Source organism: Acomys minous (genome assembly GCF_964271855.1).
Source record: "Acomys minous genome assembly, chromosome: 4".
Taxonomy (NCBI): domain Eukaryota; kingdom Metazoa; phylum Chordata; class Mammalia; order Rodentia; family Muridae; genus Acomys; species Acomys minous.
In genome coordinates, this window is record NC_140486.1 from 84,528,396 (window position 1) to 84,551,595 (window position 23,200).

The 23,200-nt window shown below is 44.2% G+C and overlaps 1 long non-coding RNA gene across 1 annotated transcript; it reads right to left on the minus strand.

The window, feature by feature from the left end:
• Positions 1–14,214: 14,214 nt before the first annotated feature.
• Positions 14,215–22,337, minus strand: LOC311596136. Its single transcript, XR_014778725.1, has 2 exons — positions 22,119–22,337; positions 14,215–14,773 (listed from the first exon to the last, which is right to left on the minus strand). It is a non-coding gene; the product is annotated as an uncharacterized lncRNA (long non-coding RNA).
• Positions 22,338–23,200: the final 863 nt, after the last annotated feature.

Genomic DNA, 23,200 nt, shown 5'->3' on the forward strand with positions numbered 1-23,200 from the left:
AGAAGCAGATGGACCTCTGTGAGTTCAAAGCCAGCCTGGTCTACATAGCAAGTTCCAGGATGGCCAGAGCTACATAGAGAGACGGTCTCATAGTAAAACAAACAAAACAAACCAGTAAGAACTAAGTTGTTTTTTTAGTTCTTTCCATGTGGGTCCGTCCTCTTTAGTAATTACACTGGTATTTTATCTACATTTTACAGAGAAAGCAGGGTTAAAGTTTACCTCACAGACAATACAAGCAGATACACAAGCTGGAACACATAGCCCTCACTTGTAAGCCAGAGGCTTTCAGACCTTGACCTTCAACCCAAGGGCATTAGAATAACACACACACACACACACACACACACACACACACACACAGCCTTCGAATACATTCCCTGGCCCCACGAGCCAATAACTTGATTCTGTGAGCATGAGGGAACATAGGGTTACTTCTTTCTCAGTAGCTGTCCAAGCAATGCTGACCCCAGCCCAGGGTCAGAAACCACAGCGCTACCTAGGACTTCCCAACATGACTTGTATCAGGTCACTCCAATAGTAACACTATTTGTACAGTCCCCATGGTGATGTGGACAAAGCTGCCTCCGGGCAGAGATGGCATCCCTGGACCTTCTGGCCCCCCTGGCTATCCACAAGCCTGGAGTGTCAGTATCCCAGCACACTGATGAGCCAACTCTACCTGCAAAGAAGCTGAGCTGCCTCAGTGCAGTGTCCCGATCCTGCCTGTGAGAGCCCAGTTGCCTCAGTGGCTTGATGATGTTACCCAGAGAAACACTCATGAACTCCTCCCTGCCCCCCCCCCCATCTCCCAAAGTTGCCAAATTTTCAAAATGGCTTTACTTTCTCCAGGTCCCCAAGGGGCATCTTGTTAATCAGTTCCAACCTCGATGAAGAAGTGATTGCCTTAGTGGCAGAGCCTTGGCGGTCTTAGAGTCAGGATGTTAGAGCAGGAAAGATCGTCTGGTTATCTCTTGATCTATAGAAGGAGTTTTTCTAGTTGTGATGACAGAATCAGCCCATAGCTTACAGAGCTCTCAGCTGATAAATAGATTTCTTTGAACTTCTCTGGAAGGTACGAGCAAGGAGACTACCTGAAGGTTATCTCCTACAACTTGTAGGTTTTAAATCTGCATTTGAATCTTGACAGCTGCTCACAGGCCTTACGATCCCTAAGGCTGGTCCCATGCGTCTTCTTTGGAGATTCTGTGAGAAAATGTGCGGCATAGCAAGCATCCTCCACATACTAGCTGTTATTATCTCAGCCACACTTACGGAAGATGCTTACACAGCACCATAGGCATGAAGCTCTCCGCACACTGTGCTGTTGCTAGGACCGTGCCTTGAGCGGGGGGGGGGGGGGGGGGGGGGGCGGGAGGGGAGATATCTGTGGCTGGCCACTGCAGTTCTGCAGAAGGAGCCCCCTGCCCTAAGCATGTGACCACTCATGAGTGTCCCTGTTTGAAAACTCGGAGTCACCATGACTTCTGCTCGGCCACTTACTCCTTTCTGTTCCTCTCTCCAGGCCCTTCAAGTCTAGAGCACTCTCTCTCTCTTTCTCTCTCTCTCTCTCTCTCTCTCTCTCTCTCTCTCTCTCTCTTTCCTTCTTTTCAACGTTTGCCCAGTCTTCTGGCTAATGTTTTCTATTAGACTTCCTGGTCCTCAAAGCACAGCAGCTCTGCACAGTAATGGACTGCTTTTCTTGCCTGAGTGAAAAATCTGGCTGGAAGGACAATACAGGCGGTAAACTTTAAACCCCTACCCAGATCTAGCCAATGGTCAGAACAGTCTCCACACTTGAGTGGAGAGTGGGATATGACTTTCTCACATACTTTGGTGCCTCACATTTGACCATGTCCCCTGGAGGGGGAGACCTGGTGGCACTCAGAGGAAGGACAGCAGGTTACCGAGAAGAGACTTGATACCCTATGAGCATATACAGGGGGAGGTAATCCCCCTCAGGAACAGTCATAGGGGAGGGGAATAAGGGGAAAATGGGAGGGAGGGAAGAATGGGAGGATACAAGGGATGGGATAACCATTGAGATGTAACAAGAATAAATTAATAAAAAAAAAAAAGAAAGAAAAGAAAAATCTGGCTGGGAAACAGACACCTTTTCTTTACAGTTGTTCTATTTCCCACCTAGAGCACAGTGCCTGGTGCAACAGGGACCAGTGTTTGTATGTAGAACAAACAATTTCGTTCCTGTGCCTTTCCTTTAAATATAATACCCTAAGTATCCAGAACTTCCTTCTTACTTAGTGAGACCTGTGCATCTTAAAAGTCATCACTGCTTTCAACTTAAAAAGAAGGCCTGTGGCACACGCCAGTAATCCCCGCACTGGGGAGGCAGAGGCTGGTGGATCTCTGTGAGTTCAAGGCCAGCCTGGTCTGCAAAGAGAGTCCAGGTCAACCAAAGCTATGCAGAGAAACCTTGTCTTGAAAAAACAAAAAAAAAAATTAAAAAGGAGGCCTGATGTTAAATTACTGGCTCCAGGCTCCAGGCTCCAGGCTCTAGGCTCCAGGCTCCAGGCTCCAGGTTCCAGGCTCCAGGCACCAGGATCCAGGATCCAGGATCCAGACTCAGGATCCAGGCTCAGGATCCAGGATCCAGGATCCAGGCTCAGGCTCCAGACTCTAGGCTCAAGCTCCGGACTCCAGGCTCCAGGCTCTAGGCTCCAGACTCAGGATCCAGGATGGAGGCTCAGGCTCAGGCTCCAGGCTCCAGGTTCAAGGCTCAGGCTCCAGGTTCCAGGCTTCAGGCTCAGACTCTAGGCTCAGGCTCCAGGCTCCAGGTTCCAGGCTTAGGATCCAGGTTCAAGGCTCAGGCTCTAGGATCCAGGATCCAGGCTCAAGCTCAGGCTCCAGGCTCCAGGCTCAAGCTCAGGCTCCAGGCTCCAGGCTCAGGCTCCAGGTTCAGGCTCTAGGCTCCAGGCCCCAGGCTCCAGGCTTAGACTCCAGGCTCCAACCTCCAGGCTCCAGGCTCCAGGCTCCAGGCTGCTAAAGATGGGGGAGATCAAGGTGGAATCGCAAGGGAGGGAGGTGAGAAATACCACACAAGAGTTCTACTCACCTGAGGCGAGTTCAGGGTTCACTCATTCAAGACTTGGTTCTTCATTGACAAAACCAGCTGGGAGATTATGTTAAATACCAAAATTTGCAGATAGCAGACTTTAAAACCGTTAGTTTGCTTCATCAGGACCATTGAGAGCAATCACCTATAGGCTTTCCAGGTCCACACTCTTTTAAAAAATAAATTAACATTTTCTCACTCTTCTTCCTGTCTTCTCAACTACCCCACACAAAGCCCTTTGCATCAAGAAGCTGTGCACTGATTTGGATAAAGTGGGGTCAGTCAGAGTTTATCTCAATGAAGGGAGGAGGCTGTCCTAGTTCCCCGAGTCTAGGTGTTCAGGTCAGAGAAGGTTATAACTCAGCGATGTGGCTTCAGTGTACAAACACGTTTGCATGCGTCACGCATGTACAGAAAAGTGATCAGAATGGGCAAACAGCAAAACACGAGCAGTAGCTACATCTGAGCATTCGAAATATATTCACTTTAGAGTTTCCAGTGCACGCATCAAGCATGTTTTGTAGTAATAATGAAAACGACAAACAGTTTCAAGCTCATCTGATTTGTCTTCCCATAAATCCGGGCGTGCGTGAGCCTCTCGCCACTGTGCGCCACAGAAGCTGCCTTCCAGCTCGCCTCTCGTTCCCAGGGAAACGAAGCCTGGTCCTACTTAACCTTCTCCCAAACACAACATACGAAAGTGGTAGAGGCTCAAAGACAGGTGCTGGATTGAGGTGAAGGGTCAGACATTTGGGCTGTGGCCGTCCCGTGTGTGCGCTCAGCAGCTGTAGCCCAGCTTCCTGGTTCTGAAGAAACTCTCATGCAGGGAGGTTTACAAGCTCCAGCTGCACAAAATTAAGCACTTTCAAAGTTGCTTGTTCCCCTCAGATAAGCTTACTAAAACAATAAAGACCCACCTAAAACACAGACTGGCCATGGGGTAACCTTACAAAGAACGGTTTTGCTGCAATGAGCAAAATTATGTTGAGGTCCAACCAAAGGACCTGGAAATTTGCTATTGTGTATTTGGTTGGAGTGAAAAGTTTTGGTAAGAAACATGGCCAATGTTATCAATACCAAATAATTTCAAAGTTGTAGAAGTCACGCTTTTTAGGATTATGGTTTTCCGAACTAAGACGTTGTTCTAAATAGCTAAAAGTCACTTCACTTGTGGCAATATTACAGTGTAAAGTTGGCTCAAGCATTCCATTAACACCACAAATAAATTTGTCTTCCATTCACTACGTTTACCAGAATGTCTCAAAATCTGTACTAAAATGTCAGTAACGTCAAGAAAGGTTTTTCACGGTGTGCTGTCATTGCGTCATCACCAGTGGATGCGATTTTCGGGAGGAGAGTGATCTTTGGGCTCACTCACCAGGACCTCAGCAAATGTTGGCCTCCGTGTGCTCCTGTCTCCCTTCCTCTGCCCTGTGCACAGGTTAAGACCTCAAGACTCACATTTGATGCATAATCGTCTCTTAACTTTGGCAGAGAAAAATCATTAACCAACCAATGGGAGACCAAGAGACACAGACCTTCTTGCTCATCCCGGTACCAGAGACGGGACGGAAGCATAAATCTGAATTCCTGAGTCAATACCCCTGAGGCACCGCGACACTGCGAAACTCCCTTCTCTGCTGCTTCTCCCTAAAGACCTACACAAACACATGGAGGAGACTCTGTGAGAGCCAAAGATGAAACTACCAGATTTTTCTTAAATAATGTACCACAGGTCAGACTGGCTTCATTCTTTTAAGGCCTCAATGATACTGAACCAGGCACTAATTTAAAGCCTCAAGCCACCTTGAGTCATTCAATAGAAACAAAAATCTAAGCAGGGGGCAGAGGAGACTAGTAATTTAAAAAAAATAAATAAATGCAATTGGGGAAAAGAAGATGTATTCTGTTCCACTAGAAATCTGATTCCACTCTCCCAGGCTAACCGAGCCTTGTTCCTGTAGGATGAATAATACCTCTGTAACTCATCAGAAGAGCCTACGTTTTAATTTGAAAACTAGTTCCTATGTTAATCTTTAATAGCCTGTCTTCTGGACCAACAGAAAGAGTTAGAGAAGAAGGCATTCGCAGTGGCGTAATTAAGGCCTGTGAGAAGCAGATGTGGCGCTGTTCTTCCTCCTTTCAGCCAATGGCTTGCTGTCACCGAGATCCACCATTTGATCAGTGCATCTGGCCCCAGGGCTTCATGGTCTGCAAGCCACAACCTACTAATAAGCACCCTCCAGCCTGTTTGCTAAACAGATCTGTCCTGGCAGGCACCCAAACACTGCAGCCCTTGAAACTTGGAGTGCTTCCCCCTTGCGTGGCCTATTGTGTGGCAAGCAAGAGAATAAACCGTCCCTCCGTAGAGGCCGTGCAATTACAGACCAGTTAGTTATACAGCTGTGGCTCGAGAGAGTGCTTACCTCAACCAAATCGAGGCCTAATTTATTTTTGTATTGTCTTTGTTGAGAACCAAACAAACAGCTCTGCACAGCTCATGTATACAGTACAGAGGATGGCTTTTTCTCTTGTAAACAAGATGGCAACTCTTGGCTCGAAGAAACCAGCCTCGGTAGCTGTAGGCTCTGTTTTTATGGTTGGAACGAAGCCTTTGCTTGTTGTAGCTCCATTAGATTGTTTAAGGAAACGTGGGAGACTGCTGTCTTTGATAGAAATCTGGGGTGTTGAAGGTTGGGGAGTCTGTTGTCTGCTGTAGACACCGGATAAGAAGCTGTCAATTTAAAGTGAAAAACTGTAAACAACAACAACAAAAAAATGGAATATCCTTTCTTTGTGTGGAGTGTGGTGAAGTGGCTTTGACTTATGTGTGTTGATCTAGCAGTGATGACGTATGGAAGAAAAGGCCCTTTAGAAAGCACATTTGTATCTGAATTAATGCCTGCCAAGCTCCTCATTAAAAATAAAAATCCAGGGAGAATGGCAAAGTAGAAGGATCCAGAGGATCCTAGAAGCCTACAAGTAGAACATTATGATAGGCAGATTTGGGCCCAGGGGTCCCGCTCAAACTAAGGCACCAGCCAAGGACAATACAGGCGGTAAACCTTAAACCCCTACCCAGATCTAGACAATGGACAGAACACTCTCCACAGTAGAGTGGAGAGTGGGATATTACTTTCTCACATACTCTGGTGCCTCACCTTTGACCATGTCCCCTGGAGGGGGAGACCTGGTGGCACTCAGAGGAAGGACAGCAGGTTACCAAGAAGAGACTTGATACCCTATGAACATATACAGGGGGAGGTAATCCCCCTCAGGAACAGTCATAGGGGAGGGGAATAAGGGGAAAATGGGAGGGAGGGAAGAATGGGAGGATACAAGGAATGGAATAACCATTGAGATGTAACAAGAATAAATTAATAAAGTAAAAAAACAAAACAAAACAAAACCAAAAAAAAAATCCAAGTTCGTGAGGATATTAGCATCAGACTAGCCAACCTACCTGGAAACAGCACAACAGTGCAAGGAAACATTTATTTTTTCACTCTGTAACTTGTGTTTGTCACACTGTTTGAGCATCTTTAACTCTGAGGCAAGCCCATTAAATGACAACTTTCACCCTTGAGAAAATATGAGGCAAAGTAGTGATCCAAATTTAAAAAAAAAAAAAAATCTAGAGTGATTTTTGAAAATGCCTTCACAGATAATAATAAAAATAAAAACAATAGCTAATAAAAGCATAAGTCTAGGCTGGAGAGATGGCTCAAGGGTTAAGAGTACTGACTGCTCTTCCAAAGGACACGGGTTCAATTCCCAGCACCCATATGGCAGCTCATAACTGTCTGTAACTCCAAGATTGGACACTCTCACACAGACATACATGTAGGCAAAACACCAATGCACATTTAAGAAAAAAAAGCATAATCCTACTTCAACTGAGATGGCGGGTCATATTTATCTAAAGCAAGTAGCACAACTCACTGAAGCTCAGTAAAATGAGGCAGCCTCATCCACGGTCTCAAAATGGGGTGACAGGACAGACACACTCAGAGCCCCAATCCTTGGACATTTGCAAATACCTCCAAGTATAATCTATTGTCACTAAACAGATCAACTTAGGAGACTACCAGGGGCAAGACTGGAAGCTTGTAAATTACTAGACAGGATTCTTCTGAATCAACTTTTCATTACATTAACCAGCTTGACTTAGGTATTTTGAAGGTGGTTTGGAACACACAGAGAATCTTGGGTGGTGCCATCTCACTTTTGGCGACTTACTGCACCCCACTCCCCCACCTCCTTATAGCGTGACCTGTAGCAGAGACAGAAAGATCAGCCATAGGTGTTTGGAGCCAATTTCGATAGCCACCTCTCCAGGGCTATACTTAGAAGGAAGTCTGAGAGAAGAGACTTAAAGCTGGGGGCTCAAGACATAGCTCAATGGATCGGAGTGCTTTTACAGAGGACCAGAGTTCGGTTCCCAGTGCTCAAGTCAGGAAGCTCACAACCACCAGAAACTTCAGACCCAGAGGATTGAACTTGTGCTGTTCTGGCCTTCATGAGTACCTGCACTCACGCATACACACACACACACACACACACACACACACACACACACACACACACACACATAGAATCAAATCTTTAAAGCTGTCCCCAAGGATGAAAGTTATCCCAGCTGCCAAGGAGTCCCAGGAAAACTCAGCCTGAAGCCCCAAGCTGAATGGCATAGGAGGTTATGCATGCCCCCCACTTCCCGCCGCTCACCCCCGCCCTGTATTCCTGTTGTGGCCTGTTTGTAGTGGCTTTTCCACTTACATTCAAGGCACATTGTGGTTTTTGTTGTTGTGTTTTGATTTTTTTTTTCTCCAAAGTCCTGGTTTTTACTTTTTGTTTTCCTCCAAAAAGATGTACGTATCTGAAGTAAAGATGTGATTAGATGTTCTGTTAGCGCTAACTGTTGAGGTGCCCAACTTGACATGCATGAGTATGTATCGAATAGACATTTTAATGCTTTCCCCCGACACGCAACCGTTCCTACCTCTGTCCTGGGTAATGCTTGAATCAGCTACTCCTTCAATGATACTATAGAATAACCCGCCAACCTAAATAAACTGACTTAAAACATTCATTTCTTGCTCACAGGTCTTCAAGCTGGTGATGGTTTGTTCAGACTAGCAGTAGGCCGGACCCCATGCCCAGGAAGCTGGGCTGTGACCTGATACAGCCCTATGGTGTGTATCTTTCTATCCTTTGGATCAGTGGCTACCCAGAACACTGGTGTTTCATAATGAGTGGCAGAGAGTTAGGGCATTGACCCCGAATGCACACACTAAAATTTCCATCCACACTCCATTGGCCACACAAGTCAAAAGACCCATCCTACATCAGTGTGGCAGGAACAAACAAACAAACAAACAAACCTTTATTTCTAGTGGGAAGAGCTTCAAAATCATAGGGCAAAGGATTTGAGCGATTCTAACATTGGGAAATCATAACACATTTGGACCCTGGGTACAACTCATCTTAGATGATATTTAATATGTATTTGTTTTAAAGTATATTTTAAACATTAACTTCTACTTGTGTTCTAAAATGATCCGTAATTTAAGTAATTCATGTGGTTATCAAACACCAAAGTGTTTTATGAGAATAAAATGTACACTAAATTCTGTTAACTTGGTGGACGTGCAATACAATAATGCAAAAATCCTTTTGATAATCTCTGGGTATAAAAATATCCCCATCCAGCTCTCAAGGCAGAGTTTGAGCTGTGACCTGACCACATGGATGGGAAGACTAAACCCCGGAAAACCTTCTCCTTCCTGCGCAGCTCCTGCTACTCTTTATAATCCTTATTCCAGGTTCCATGGGTGTAGCTGTAAACAAAAGCATTAAAATCCACGCGCTTGGACTTACAATTGAAATATAACATATAAACAGTAATGTTATGGCTTGAAAAAGGATTGCCCTCCATAGGGGTTCACATATTGTTTTAAGAAGTTTAGGAGGTAGAGTCTAGGGAAGTTATAGATTCAAAAAACAAACAAACAAACAAACAAAAAACCCAAAAAACAAAAAACAAAAAACAAAAAACCCACATGCCTTTGAAGGTCATGTCTGGCCCCTGACCCCTTCCACATCTGCCCTGAGTTGAAGCAACTCCACGGCCATGAGCTCCCACCACAGTGATACGCTGTGCACGTTCCCAAGGCTAAGCAACCATGGAACGAGTGAGCCTTCCAAGTTGTTACCTCAAGCACCCTGATCACAGAGTGACTATTACAGACATGATGCTTAAAAAGGCATGAGACTGAATCACAACGATGAAGTGCCTTCTTCCTCCCGTGTTGACATCAGGTTTGGGGAGAAGTCCATAGCACCCTGTCCTCAGGGTCCACCCCTCCCCCTTCCTGAATTGGTCTTCATTCAGACCTGATCATAGAGGACTCAGTTTCCCTTCAGAATCTGAACGGATACAACTGTGCTATTTCTGTTGCTCAAACCCGAAAAGGTCAGACACGAAAGAATTCTATAATGGAGTGAATAATTGCTGTATAATCAGCGTCCCCAAGAAGTCATTAAAATAATAATGGGATAAAATAAAGAATAGCAGCAATGTGGACAACTTTAAAGGTGTGTCCTGAAATCCTAACAAACATCTCTTGACGTCTCTGGTCCCAAGGCTTTATGGAGCAAGCAAGCACTCTGCGGAGAAGACGGCATGGGAGAGATTAGACAAGCAGAAGGCATGCGTGCATGCACAGTTTTTGAAAGGGAAGTTTTCCATGAGAAACGGCTGACAAAGAGAGGCGCTCAATGGGAGTAGAACAAGGGGAAGGACGTGACAGTGCACCTGGGACATAAGAAGACCTGTTGAGAAGACAGCTTTAGCAGGGACAGATAGATGCGGAGAAGAGACTGGCACCTCCAGGAAACTGTCCCAAAGGAGAAAAAATAAAAAATAAAAAGCAAGAAAGGGTAAGCAGGAATTCTTAAAGGCAGACACCAGGGTGTGGTTAGGCTACTGCACTCAAGAGATCACAAGAGCTCTGATGACATGTACAAGAGCTGCACAGGACTGGGCCTGTCAACAGTTCATCACAGAGGTGGAAATGGGCTCCGAGGGCCCTCACCTCCTCAAGGAGCTGCAGGCAGTGCGTGGGTACTGCAGAAGAGAGAGTCCTTTACATCAGTGTGTGACCTTGGCAACGTCACTTAAGCTCACAAGGAAAATATCACCAGAAAGAAAGAAAAAAGATAAAGACATGAAAGTAGACAGGGAAGTGACAGAGAGGAGGAAGTGGGTCAGAAGGAGGCATCAAGAGAGGGCAGGAAGAGTGGATATGAACAGAGGACATTATACGCATATATTAAAATATCATAGTGAAATCCATTGTCATATGTAACTAATACATGCTAAATGAAAAATTAGGAAGTCACAATCCATTTTTCTGACCAATGACACACACAGAGAGGTGGAGGGAAGAAAGGGAGAGAGACAGCGAGAAGAGAGAGAGAGAGAGAGAGAGAGAGAGAGAGAGAGAGAGAGAGAGAGACTTTACCACACCAACAGCAAAGGGAGTGGGAGTCCTTGAACCAGGAATCTTATACACCACTCCTCATTGTCTTTCCTTTTTCCCACAGGCAAGACAAAAAATATAAGCAATCTTTGCTGAGCAGAAAATGGGAATTAAGATTTCCACTCCGCTGGTGAAATGTATCCCCGTCACTCAGTGAGAAAACCCAGGATCAAGACTGCTCTGCTAGGCACCCCTGCTCAGCAGCCCATCTGCCAAGCTTAGGTCTCCCTCCATCCCCAGCTTCTTACTACATGGCCTCTGGATGTAACCACCAGTTTTGAAACATATGGTCACGCTGCAGGTCAGATGATGGGATCTCTGTGTGAGGGTCGGGACTACCTTCCCAGAGCCAGCTTGTTCAAGGCCTCTGGTCACACCGAGGCTTCATTCCCCATTCCCATCTTACATGGACTATGGCTGGGCACATAATGGATGACAGGTCACAAAGTTGGGCGTGTTCTCTCTTCTCCAATAGTTTTGGAAAGAATTGTGTTGGTAAAGAATTCATTTCTAACCAAAAGTGCTAGTTTCATTACTCCAATGTTTTTCATTATGACTTCAATGTCTTTAATATATAGGACTATTCATGTTTTCTACTTCTTCCTCTAAGTTTTCATAATTCTGAATTTTCAAGGAATTTTTCCCTCCTTATCTAAATCACTGGATTTATCAATTTATTATTATTCCCCTACTGCCTTTCTAGTGTCTCTGGGATCTGCAGAGTGAATTTCTCATTCTTGATATCGGCATTTTGGGTTTTCTCTTTTTGACACACACAAAAACACTGGTGTGTGTGTGTGTGTGTGTGTGTGTGTGTGTGTGTGTTTGTACATACATATATTCATTTCGTGTGGTAGTTTTCATTCCATTTTACTATATCTATGAAACAAATCTGTCAGCAAAAACCCTACCTCAGATTTTATTTTATTGAAAGTCTATTTTCTTCATTTCCAACAAAAAAAATGTATTCTATCTTTTCCCTAGTCACTTGAGGACAGTTTATTGACAGTTGACTTGGCTAAGTTGTAAAAAGAAGCCTTGCATAGCTTCTTCCCTGAGCCCACAGTGCATTTTTTTCCCTAAAAAGCTGTGATTTTTTTCTTAAGTTTTGCTTGTTAGTATTTGATTCTAATGGTTCATTATCTGGTTTTATTGTTTATTATTTTGGGATAGAGGTGAGTGCCCTGGATCTGGGGTTTGTAAGAAGATGTTTTACTGTTATTAATAGTTTTCTCTTTTTCTTTCTTTCTACAGAGTCTTTCTATGTAGCCTGGAAATCATGATCTCCTGTTACAGAACACAGCATTGCAAATTAACTTTGTATAATGTGTTTCTTTAAAAGAAAGTGGCATCGTAGAAAATGTACTAGAAAAAAAAAAGAGAAAGATCTTAGTTTTGTTTCCAATTCTTCTAATAGTTAGCTGTGCTTTAGCAGGACTTATGGCCTCACCTTATGGATTTGTCTTTTATAAATTCAGTTGTTTAAAACATTTCTAGATTTATTTACTTTATCTGTGTAATATCTTTCTTGCATGTATGCACCATGTGTGTGCCTGGTTACTGTGGCTACCAGAAGAGCCATCAGATCCCATGGACCTGGGACTGTGGGTGGTTGTGAGCCACCATGTGGGTGCCAGGAACCAAATCTGGGTCCTGTCCAGGAGCAACAAGCCATCTCTCCAGTCTCCTGAAGATTGCTCTGCAAGTTAAGTTATTGTCAAAGCTGTACAAAAAAAAAAACAAAAACAAAAACAAAACAAAAAAACAAAAAAACATCATTGCATGCCCCTGAGTTATCAGTAAGGAAACCTCCCAGGAACAGACTCTTCCCAGGAAAGCCTCGTGTTTGCTTTACAGCCAACCACCTTGCTCCATCTGAGATTTGGTACCATGCTCTACAGAACACCAAAGAGATGAAATAACACACAGAGATTTTTTTAATCTGGGATATTTTCCCAGGAAAAGAGTTGCTTATGGCTTTGGAAGTCATATCAAAATAACACCGGCCCCCCACACACATGTTAACAGTACATGTCACACTAGAAAACAGATATTAATGAGGGCTTTTTAAAACAACCACAGTAGGTTTAAATAGGATGCAGCCTTCTGATGACAGCTTTGACTGCAGAGAGCCAAAATGCAGCCAGACTGAGAGAGGTATGGGTACATTACTAAAAATACAAGGAGGAATGTAAAGTGCCTGGTCAGGTGGCAACCTGAATTCACACTTGGGGTTTTTAACATCAGAAGCAAGAAAGTCATTTACAACTCTTTTCAGAAGGATGAGGCCCTGCTAAGTGTTGGGAATAGGCACCCATATGTGTAATGACAGAAGGTGATTTGCCTTATATGGAGAGTGAGGGGGCAGGGAGGAGAATGGCAGCACGAAATGAATTCTCAGTATAATTCGGCTTTCTTCTTGATTAGAAAAACACGTATTAATAGCAATTTGAAAATGAAGGGTACTTTTAAAAAAAAAAAATAGTGTTGTCTAAATGGTCTGGTGTGGACTTTGAATGCTGGGTTGTGGGAGTTCCGCATGCTGGCCTTTGGTTTTATTAGGTACTGCCGTGTCAGGACACTGGAACTGAGCATCTCCTGTGAGTCTGTTTTGGTCGTAGTCATGGCAGTAAATGACAAAAATAAAATTAGGATTCTTCCATGGCTTTTAAAGATACTATTAAAAACCCAGTTCTGGAAACTTAAAAGGGACGGTGCCATCTCCATCAACAAGTCACAAGGAAGCGGTCATCTGTGCTCAGGAGGGAGGGGAGGGGTGGGGGAGGGGTGGGTGTCTGTGCCCAGGGTTGTAGGTTCTGGAACTAAAGAGTCATGATGAAGGAGTTACTCTGAAAGGAGCAGCCAGCACTACTCCATTTATGAGGAGACTATGGGCCTAACCGATACCCCCAACCATTTGAGAGCTTGCCTATGCCCCCGACCCCACCCTCACACACACAACTCAGAACCAGAGACAGACTAAAAGACTGAGGGTGTAGGTCTGACAGGAAGAATCCCATTACCTTCCAATAGAGGTATGAGGCGTATAGGCCAGTGGATGCCTGAAACCGTCAACACCACTCAACGCTGCTCCACTGTTTGTTCCTATGTACCGGCAACACTGCCACATACTCACAGAGATCATCCGTGTGTCTCCTTGCGTCGTCGCCTATGTGCTCTGGGGCCATTATTAAGTAAAATAAGAATCACAGGAACAGTCAACTCATGTGTGCCACTAAGTGACTAGTAAACAGGTAGTATACAAAATGTGTCTATGCTGCCTGAAGACTTGGTGTGTGACCCGCTGGAGCAGAACACAATGGTACAAGATTCAATTATGCTGCTTGAAATAGCATCCGATGTAAAACTCTGAGGTTGTCTGTTTATGGAATTTTCCACTTAATATTTGTGAACTATGGTTAACCCACACATAACCATCACAGTGAAAGGCAAAAACATAGATACAGGGGCATCACATTCTAGTAAAAAAAAAAAAAAAAAAAAAAAAAAAAAAACAACTGTCAGGAATAAAAAGCAATATTCAGCCAAACTGAAAGAAAAAAATCATAACTATAGAATAAACCTCAGGAAAGGGAAAAATCTGAAATGTTATCTTTATTAAAAATAGCCTAATTTCCAGATCTTTGAATAGTCAAGGTTTTAATAAAGTGATACAAGTAAGTTTTCAGAACTGTCAGCTACTTTTTGCTGCTGCCACTGAACATGTGAAATATTAGGCATTCCTCAGCTGGCACTGTTAATAACATAACTAATATTTTACATGCAAAATATCCAGTTTAGTAATAGTCTAGAGAAAACCATATGCCTAGAATATACTGTTGTCTTTCAGTTTCACAAAATGAAAATAGTTAAGAACTGATAGCAATTGTCTTGGTAACTTTAAAACTGTGTCGTCTCTGCCCATGTCTAGACGACTTCCTGCAGCGTGGACTGACATCCCACAGTCTGGAAGGGGAGGCATCTGGAGTCAATGTCAGGTCAGGCTCCCCTTGAACCAGGCATGGTTAAGACTCCTCCTTGTCTTCTTAGCTTTGGTGGTAACTGTCAATCTTGGCATCCTTCAGTTTGGAGTTCCATTTCTCCCATCTCTACTTCTGTAATCGTGCCCTAGTGTGTATGTGGTCTCAGTGTCATCCTAGAAGGACAGTGGTCATCTTAGGTTAATATTAATATGAGTCATATTAGATTAAGTGCCCCTCACCCCACCCCAGGCTACATGGCCTCCACTAATTATATCTGCAAATACATGGCTTGTTTGTTTGCTTTCAATTAAGATCATCCTCTTGTGTTGAAGGTTATTTTTATATAACTGTGTTTGTTTCTCTTAGCTTATTTCTTAGCTTGGATCTCACACAAATAATTGACAGGTTTTTTTTTATATTTGTTTATACAGCTTTACAACACAATCTTAAGCAGTTTGTCTGTTCTTAATCCTCTATGTTGTTCTGACTCCATCTTTGCCAAAATCCCCATGTTACTTGCTTTTCAGTTTTCTTTGCTCCAGCTGAATCTTTTTCATTTCTCCTGCACCTCTGAATCCCCCACTTCCTCACCTAACTCCTCTTCCCCTGGCTGCCAGGAAGGCTGGCCCTATTCTCTCCCTTGCTCAGCCATTGGCTATAGGGAGCAGTGTTTATACAACACTGAGACAGGAGATACTCAGAACAAGGCTTGCAATCAGACATGGGGGATACAGAAATCAGCATTTGAATTACACGAGTGCCTTATGTCAACACTATTAGCCTACTGGTGGGAGTTGAGAGGTTTTGGCGGACATACCATTCAACCTGTAACAGTCTCCAGAGCATTCCCTAAAGCAAATGTCGTTTTACAGTATAATGAGGATAAATGTGCACCAAGCCCCTCACTTGTCTCCTTTCCGTTACACTCTTTGTAAGTCTTCAATGGCTAGATCTTGGCATTACCTGATGATGAGATCTACTCTAGTTGTCTTAGGAGACTGACCTTTCTATTACAGGTTAACAATACTGTCACTTCCAGGCACGAGAAAGTAATAGGGAACATGTTTAAACTGCTTGTAAAGCATGGGGTAAAGTGTGAAACATGGAGACACTGGCCTGCAAGAACAACAGGCAGTCACCCTTTGAGAAAAACAATCAGGCAGAAGACATAACGGACCCGTCTGGTTCCCTGGAGACATGCCCTAAGGTGTGTCGCAGGAGAAGATGGGATGGCCAAGGACTCACCCAGAGTCAAAGAGACAGGACAGAAGGCTCTGTCGCTAAATAGCTTCTCCTAAGAGTGACCTTGACTCTAGATCCACCTTTCTAATTATACATTTAAGAGTTCATAGGAATTGGTATCAGTCCATAAGTAAATATTCTTCCCAACATGCTATTTTGGTCTTGAATTGGATAGTTTAACAGTTATACCTTGATAGAATTCCAGAATATAAGGGTTTTTTTTCCTTAATAAAAGTTATATGTAAAATGCTTACCTATATTTGAAAGAAATGGTCTATATAATATAGACCATCAGTTATATTACTGGCATAACCTGTTTATAGTACACTATCTGGCTGATTTGATATTAAGGAAACTCACTCAAGCTCATAATTATTGATCACACACAAGTCCAGGCATGCCAGAAATAGCATTTGATCTTATATATTTTAACTTCCAGAGACTGAAATACAAGCCTATCTGGAAATATTGAGCTGAATACCAAGACTAAGGCCAAAGTTCTCATCTTTCAGAGCTAGAAAGAAATAGGTATAATTAAAACTGAAAAGGAAGAAATAAAAATATACACATTTCTTTACAATTATGGAGGCAACACCTCCAAAAAAGGGAAGAAAAAAAAAAACCAAGAAAAGAAAGTTTAAAAAGGAACCTTCCAAAAGGGGAAACGTTTGCTTTTCATTTATCATATTTCAGTGTCTCAGTTTTTGTGGTAAAGGAGTCAACATGGAGACCTGGCGTGACAGACTCATGAATGGACAGAGCTAGCCAAGTCCTATGCATGACCTACACTCGCTTGATTTGCACAAGCATGTGGAATGCCACCTGGGCTCCTTTTCATGCATGTACCTATATTAAAGAAAAATGAAACCAGCTTAGCCAATCAGAATGAAGCCACCAACTACTGCTAGGGGTTTTCCAGGAGACTTGACGAAAAAGGGACACTCAAGACCGCGAGCAGTGAGATGCATTTTCCTTGCTTGCTTCTGTGTTCATGCTGCAGCCTTGTCCTGATGGACCACTGCGGGGCTTCAGAGAACCTCTAGCTTGAAGCTGCCCAACCCAGGAATCACTGTTTGCTTAAACAAACAAACAAACAAATAAAAACAAAAACAAAACCACTCCTTAAATTTTCATTTTTGCCTCAGTTCTTTTTTTTCATCATACTTTTCAAAGTAGGGATTTTAAAAACATTTATGAGAAAAATTATCTGAACAGTACATGGGTATCAGGCTCATCAAAATAAAGTATGTGTATTTATTTGTTCTTGCTTTTCCACTATCCATTTTTAAAGACCCTGTATTCTGCTTATCAACAAAGAGAAGAATGACATTTTGGAGAGATGTTCTTTCCTCTGGTTTCCACTCGGAAGACAGCCCTCCCTGAATTGCCTACCTCCTCAAAGCATCTGCAGTCTATGTGCCACACTGTAACCATGCGGCCCTTGGCCATTGAGCTCATCTTCAGCAACATGACCACCTCTCCACTCAGTGGTCCATGGCACCAAATCACACAGGATTGATTAACTTTTACCAGTAAAAAAATAAATAAATAAATTTACTTGGTTCAAATATATTTAGGTAGAAATCCCTCCAAGACTGTTGATTTGTGTCTATTTATAAGCAATAAAGAACCCACTATCTTTTTGCCATGTTGAGGCTCAAAGCCAAGGATTTGTGTAGGTGGTTGGCAAAGGTAACACGGTTTGAGCTGTATGCCTTTCCCACAGCATCCCCAAGGTGACCCAGCTCAAGATGGAGTAAAGTGTGAATCACTGGAGATGTTGGCATTCAGGGACAAAGCGAGGTCACCCTTGAGGAAAACAAGCAGATGACCTAACTGACCAGCCCGTCTGTATCTAAGTATCAAAACAAATTTGTTCTTCTTAGACCTTACCTTTTTTTACATGAAAGCTCTAAAACACATCCCAGGTGGTACAAGGCACTGGAGGGCTGCAGGACATGTGGCCACCCGCGAGGGTGGAGATGGCTGTATTGGTGGGACAGTGAGCTATTCACACAAAGGTTCAGCATAGGAGCCACAGACACCTGAGTCCCACTGTAGCTGTCACGCCGGCCCCAGATGCCTGCCCCGCACTTTAAAATCTATACCAGAAATGCTTTCTGCCTTGTTTGAGCCAGTGTTGTCTCATGCTGTGTCATAAATGCAAAGCACTCCTAAGGGACACACAATAAAAATCTCACTTCATCACTTCTGGTGGAGATAATCACTGCTTGTGGGGTACATAGTATCAATACCTTTACAGATTAGGAAACTGAGGCCCAGAGCGATGACAGTAGGATGAGGACAGTGAAAATCCCAGCAAAAGGCTGAGGCAGGATGTTCGGACAGTAACAGGCCCTGAAAACAGAAGCCTGACAAACTATGCTGTGTCCACCGCCCATTTCCTCCAATATTAGTCTAGGATAGAAGAAGCTCTTAGAAACTTACTCACGTGAAGTGTGAGGGCTTTGAGGGTCTGCTTCAGACTCTCCGCAGCAGCTGACTGTGATTTGCCTAGTGCTCTAGCAGAGGCATGGTTTTGCCACCTGCAGACAGTTTCTGGGATTGTGTGGTGCTTGGAATTCTGGGAACTTTTCAGATGGTATGTCAATGCTAGGGTGGGGTTAGTGGTCTTTGGTTCTTTAGGGAGGTCGGTGGGGGTTTGTTAGCAGCCGTGGTCAAAGAAGAAACAAACAAAGAGATTAGATTCAGGGATTTTCCTAATTCCTCTCTCCCATATATCCTTGTTTCTCTCCTATATAGTATTAGGGGGTGAAACTGGGGGAATAAAAGGTGGGAAAAAGGAGAACCCACAAAGTAGCAAAGACCACCTACAAGCAAAGAAGAAAGGAATTAGACTCAGAGATCTCTTTCTCTCCCCTCCAGCCCTCTTTCTATATAATGTGAAGGGGTGGAACCAAGGGACTAAAAGATGGGAAAAAGGAGAACCCACAAAATAGCAAAGACCAGCTGCAGCTCTGTGCCACACATCCTACATGTATATAAAGTAAAAATAGTGAATAAGAACAAAAGATCTGATTTCAGAGGTCAAGAGTGGGTGGAAAACGGTTTTCTCTCCCTGCTAGAAGATGTATTCTTTTTGCATTTTACTGGGTATAAGGAAAATAATGGGGATTTTATTTGACAGGTGCTAATTTGGAAATTGCTGCACATCATTACATTGGCTGAGCCAATCAATGCGGGACTCAGGAGACCTGCAGGGTGGATCCAGCCAGGCTGCAGATGACTCCAGACTTCAGACACTGCAGTTCCACACAAAGGCTCCCCAAGTCCTCGCCTCTCATGAGATGAAGTTGGTAATATTTCCGGAGGCCTTTCCCTACCTGTCAGCGCCTCCGAGTATGAGTGTGTTATCTGTATTCTGAAAGTCACTTCTTCGAAATTCCCTGGAATGTAATCTAATTGGTTTGTTTTCCCACATTCACCCACTCCCCGAAAGAAAAAAAAAAAAAAACAGCTCTTGATTAATAGAGGCTCTTGACTATTTAGGAACTGTTTAAATCGGATTTTACCATAATACTGTTTACCATGAGGCCTAAGAAAATTGGTGGGATTAGGGTTACAGCCCTAATAATTTGCCTTTATAGATCTAACCTGAAATAACAAGCACAAAGGAAAAATAAAATTAGCAGTTTCCTGAATGATTCCTGAATAAACGTAAGTATTAGAAACTGTTGACAAAAAAAGTAAGGTGGGAGCGACGGTTCAAAGAGACAGATAAGGAACCCTCTCGGGTTCTAACGAGGGGCTTGGTGGAGGTCTGGCTTTCACCCCGCTTCTCTCTCAGCTGTTCTGCTTTATTTCTTGGGGTGTTCACTGTCACCATGACTAATGCCATTTTTTGCAAGCAGTCTCTCCTATCCATAACTTTGCTATGATCTAAAAATAAGCGAAATTGAACAAAACAGAACAAAACAATCCTCTAGAAGCCCAAGAAGCAATACAGAATGTTAACCTAGCCTGTGTCCCTAACAATCGAATTACTGATCCTCAAGCCTCCCTTGCATAGGGCTATGTGTGAAGACCGAAGATGGAGGAGCTGGAGCGCTAAGGGTTAATTCACCCTTGTTTCCTCTTGCTGTGACTGTGGCTCATGGGGGTGGGGGGGGGAGGGGGGGTTGGCGTGTGTGTGTGTGTGTGTGTGTGTGTGTGTGTGTGTGTGGTGTCATGTGTGTATGTAGTGTGTGTGTGTGTGTGTGGTGTGTGTATGTGTGTGGTGTGTTGTGGTGTGTTGTGGTGTGTGTGTGTGTGTGGTGTGTGTGTGGTATGTGTGTGTGGTGTGTGTATGTGTGTGGTGTGTTGTGTGTTGTGGTGTGTGTATGTGTGTGGTGTGTGTGTGTGTGGTGTGTTGTGGTGTGTGTGTGTGTGTGTGGTGTATGTGTGTGTGTGGTGTGTGTGGTGTGTGTGTGGTATGTGTGGTGTGTGTGGTGTGTGTGTGTGATGTGTGTGTGTGCGGTGTCATGTGTGTGTGGTGTGGTGTGTGTGTGTGTGCGGTGTCATGTGTGTGTAGTGTGTATGTGTGGTATGTATGTGTGTGTGTGTGTGTGTGTGGTGTTGTGGTGTGTGTGTGGTGTGTGTGTGTGTGGTGTGGTGTGTGTGTGTGGTGTCATGTGTGTGTAGTGTGTATGTGTGGTATGTATGTGTGTGTGTGTGTGTGTGGTGTTGTGGTGTGTGTGTGTGTGGTGTGTGTGAGATGAGTGTGGTGTGGTATGTGGGGTGTGTGGAATGTGTGGGGTGTGTGTGTGCGTGTGTGTGTGTGTATGTGTGTATGTATGTGTGTGTGTGTGAGAGAGATATCCTGGCTTCTACTTGTATTTTCTCGTCTCTCTCCCTTCCCCTTTGTCTCCACCCTGTCTGGGTGTGGATTTTCCTGTAAGGACAGGTGCCATTGTGTTCCATCTAAGATGACCTCGTTTGAAGCTCTCTAACTCATTATCTCTGTGAAGATCCCGGTGGTTCTCAACCTGTGGGTCGTTTGGTGGGAAGGGGGGTGGCCAATGACCCTTTCACTGGGGGTCACCTAACACCACTGGCAAACACAGATATTTACATTACAATTTATACCAATAACAAAATTACAGTTATGAAATAGCAATGAAAATGATTTTATGGTTAGGGTCACCACAACATGAGGGACTGTATTAAAGACTCACATTAGGAAGGTTGAGAACCACTGCTTTAACCAAATTAGGTCACATTTACAGGTTCCAAATGAACATATCTCTTTTTTGCGGGGAGAGGGGGAGGGGAAAGTGTTCTGTTTAGATTTCTGTTGCTGGGTTAAAACCACAATGAAAAACAACTTTAAGGTTTACACAGCTTATACACCCTGACCACAGTCCAAATGGCAGAAGCTTGGGGCAGAGGCAACAGAGGACCGCTGCTTATTAGATTTCTCCTCATGGCTTCGGGAAACTCAGGACCACCTGCCCAGGGCTGACGCCTGACACAGTCTGGGCCCTTCCACATCAGTCATCAATCAAGAAAATGACCCACAGGAAAGCTCAAAAGTCCAAGCTGATGGAGGCAACCCTCAGCTGAGGTCCTGTCTCCCTAAATGACACCAGTGTGTCATGCTGACAAAAAACTAGCCAGCATAGAGTCAGACCACGATCCACTACCGTATACTATTTCTTAAATCGGGTCTTACCTATTTCAGGAAGATTTACACGGTGCGGGTACCCATGCCAGGTATCAGCTGAACTCTTCTCTCTCTTAGGAGCACAGGTGAGATTCACAGGACTCCCATTTCCATGCCCCCAGGGGAAGTGCAACCTCTCTGAGCGCTTGTGCAGAACCCCACAGTAAGAAAGGAAAGGCAACAGCAGCTGCTAGCTAAGCTTGCCCAGGCATTTCACCATGTAGCCAGTGTCTCATCCCTTACCTTACTGAGCCATGAACAAAATGTGGCCTGTTTAATTAAGAATGACTACCCACCCACGGTTCGTACAAAAGAGATTTCACAGAATAAGCAGTAACATAGAGGCTAAATGTAGGAGGCAAATCCCCTTAAATTAAGTTCTCCAGCATCATTCCCAGGCTAACCTTCCTCTTCCGAGCCTCCTCACCCCACCTCCCTCCTCGCCTTCCTTATAACAGGCCCCTTGTCTGTCTTTGCTCCTCTTTCACGAGCCCGGTTCTGAGGGCCTCACCTTTTACCCTGTAATTTCATTTAAACTAGCTTCCTTTCCAAGGCGGTTCTGGGATTCGGCAGGATGCTGGTGTTAAACCATAGGCCTGACTCTCCCATCTTACCAAAAATCGCTTGCCGTCTCTCAGGAAACATGTTCAAGATCGTCCGTTTGGTTGTGCTTCGACTAGGACCCCAAACATCTTCAGTGACATTGCTCTAAAGGAAGTTTCCGACTGATCTTTATCACTTCCTATAAGCTTCCCAGAGCTGAACTTTAGACTAGGAGAGGAGGGGCACTGGGAAGGGAAGGCGGGCGTTACATAAAGAGCGCAAGGGGCACTGGGAAGGGAAGGCGGGTGTTACATAAAGAGCGCAAGGGGCACTGGGAAGGGAAGGCGGGTGTTACATAAAGAGCGCGGTAACTGCCACGACCCCAGCTGAATCTCAATCTACAACACAAAGATAGGCGAGTACTCCACGATGTGGACCCAACTCTCTTCCTCAAAATAAAACTTGCTTCTCAAGCAAAGCTGTGAGGTACTACTCTATCAGAACGAAAGCAAATGACACCTGAGCAGGACTGGCTCCCACAGGCTGACAACCAAGGCTTCCAATAACCCCAGACTGGCATGTGATCCGTTTGTGATTCCTGCTGCATAGTATTTGTCCTTCAGATAATCAGAGAAAGGCAGGAAGAAGGAATTATTGTCCAAAATGTGGACAAATTTTACAGCAGCAGTGAAGGCTTGCAAACTTTAAGAGCCTGGGAGAGAATGGGCGGAGTCTGCTAGGGAATGGGCGGGGCCTGGCGGAATGGGCGGAGCCTTGGAGGGAATGAGCCTCACTTCTGCTTAGGCATCTACTCTGAGGTGAGATGCGGGGAGTAAATGCTGTTTGGGAAGCAACCCTCCCTCCCTGGGTCTAACAGAAAGGATTTTTGAAAAGATGCAAGTCTGAGAAATAAGAGAAACTTGTCGTAGTACAACCATATCCTGAGTTCAAGCCACAGGCCCCAGTGAAACTGCAGCCTGTGTCAAAATGGAAGATGACAGACTTCAACGACCAACCGGACTTCTGTAACCGATGTGCTCGAAAAGCTCATTTCTAGAAAAACCTTTAGCTGAAGAAATAGAAATTAGGAGCAGCATAATTACACGGAGGACTCCCCTCCCCCCCCTGCCCCGTTCATTCATTAACATAATAA